A 2,622-nucleotide genomic window follows, 5' to 3' on the forward strand; every position below is an offset into this window, starting at 1 on the left:
ATCCAATCCAATTCAATTATATGGACCAGGTCCAATCTAATCTGATGAATACTCTGAACCATTTTGGACTAGTCCAATTCAATATCTGGACCGTCCAGTCTATTCAGATTGGTTTTAATATAGGTTGGTTCCTACCCAAACCTAGTCCATTGATTAGTTTAATCCAATGCAATCCAATATAAATCCATTACCGATGAACTGGGTCCAACCAATCAAATAAATACTTTGAACCATTAAGTTTAGATTAGTCCAATTTGATGTCTTATTGGTCTATCCAATCCATCCGAATTGAATTTGACTTGGATGGTGCCCAACCCAAAACTTTGGGTCCATTGATACCCCTCAAGTCTCTAACTATATGAAATTATGAATTGGGCTTTTATGGTAAAAAGTGTAAGACAAACAACTTTGCCCGCACTCTAGCATTTGGCATAGAGCTCGGGCCGGGCTTTTACTCATCATTAATGGAAATACGCTAGGCCCGATTCCGAGCCCGGCCCGACCAATGGGCCTATAACTTGGACCCGAGCCCGGCCCTGATAAAAAGCCCGAAGCCCGAAGCCTGACCTAATAAAAAAAATTATATTTTTCCCTATTCAAATTAGAATTAAAAACTCAGATGGTTTTTTTCCTATTTAAATGAACAATGGGCCTACAAGATGGTTTTTTTCCCTTTCTTTTACGTTTTAAAACACAATTTTACATTCTTAAATCAAAAAGTTTATTCAAATGGACATAATCACATAACCCTTTTTAAGTCTAATTTTAGGTCAGGCCGGGCTAGACTCGGGCTAGGCTATTTTGACAAAACCCGAGCCCAGCTCAAATTTATTGTGGGCCAAGCTTTTTGGCCCGAGTTTAAGCCCGCGGGCCTAAAAACATGTTCAAGCCCGTCAGGGTCTAATTTGGCATAATGCCATGTAGAAATCTTATCCTCGTTTTTTTTTTGCCTTTTATCCTCAGTGTGATTTTAATATCATATTTTGTTGAAAGAGTCTTAATTTTATATATTAAATTATATCTTTTCGTAGAAGTAAGAGAAAACTATAGACTGTGGGAAAGATTTAAGAAAGTGACATATACCTAAACAGAAAAAAAAAGATTAATGTTGTAGAGAATGTTTGTGGAAGAAGGTTTACGTGATTTAATTATGAAAATATTAAATCTGAAAGACAGAAAGAGATTGTCATTATTGTATATCGGGCTGGTCTCTTATGAGTTTTATGTATGGAGAACATTGGCACGATTAGTTATGACTTATGTAGTCCATTTTATGAGTTCACATCTGTACCCCACAAGGGGGCGCCCCACAATGCCCCATAGAACATCTCCACCTTGTATTGAGAATATTTTCCGATAATAAATAGGGAGATGATGAGACATCATTGGAAGATGTGTTGTGGGGCATAAATGTGAACTCCCATTTTATACCTTTGTATTCACAGCAGATTGGTGATAGGAGATGCAATGGGAGTTCACATCATGTAGGGCACCCCACAATGCCCTACAACACATCTCCTGTACTTGTCATTGGAAGATGTTCCCAGTACAAGGTCGGGATATGCTGTAAGACGCTGATGTGAACTCATGCAATGGTTCCCTACGATCTCTCATGACACATTGGGATCCTTAGGAACACAAATGTGTGAATCAGATTACGTGACTAATTACAAGTGAACACAAATGTGTGAATCAGGTTACGTGAGTAATCACAAGTGAACACAAACGCGTGAACCACGCTACATTGACTAACCACAAGTGAACACCTAGTGTTTTAACACGCAAGCATTTGCAGGAGATCTATGCCTATCCATAGGGCAGGATTGTTCCAACATGATCTGTGTTACGGGACTGGATCTGCTCTTCACACCTGGCACCTCACACGTACATCCTATCATGCATTGGAAATATCTTCTGTACTTATTAGTTATTATTCACGAGAGATGTTCTAAATGTACGGTGAATGTGCCTGTGAGACGCCCATTTGTGAGAAGCAGATCCCGTACTAACCTCTTGGTGAGATGTGTGGACACAGGTGTTGTTGGTACACTTTTTTATTGGTGTGAGCAGATCCCACTCCCTATCCATGTCTCATGACAATTCCGTCCCCTTGAAACAGCAACATTTAACTGAATAAACCGGTACAGTTACAGTTCACAACTTCTCATGGATTGTATGTGTGTATTTATGGATATGATTAACACACGTGTGGGAGAAGATCTCAGTGCTTTTAGGGTCGTGCAGGGTTTTGTGGGGGAGGGAATATGGGCTCATGCTTAATGAGTTATGGCCCCAAAATCCTTGTACCAAAAAAATAAAAATAAAACGTGGGGCCACGTACATTCACACAGATTCATAGAACCAATGAGAAAATTTACAACGCATATTTCTATAATTCTGGCCAAAAACTCTAAAAAATTTTCCATTTTCTCTGAAAAAGAAAAGAGAAGCTAAAGCTGGCTAACAGGTGGCACCAAATGGATGGATCACTTGGTCCTCCCCATGGCCAATCAAGTGCTCCAATTCCCCTCTCTTTCTCTCTCTCATTGACATTGACTCTCCAATCAAATTCAAAGAAATGGATATGTCAGCCAATTTGACAATTAGTTGTTGTAATCTTGT

The sequence above is a fragment of the Nelumbo nucifera genome, chromosome 3 (assembly GCF_055504915.1).
Source record: "Nelumbo nucifera cultivar China Antique chromosome 3, China Antique-T2T, whole genome shotgun sequence".
Lineage (NCBI taxonomy): Eukaryota > Viridiplantae > Streptophyta > Magnoliopsida > Proteales > Nelumbonaceae > Nelumbo > Nelumbo nucifera.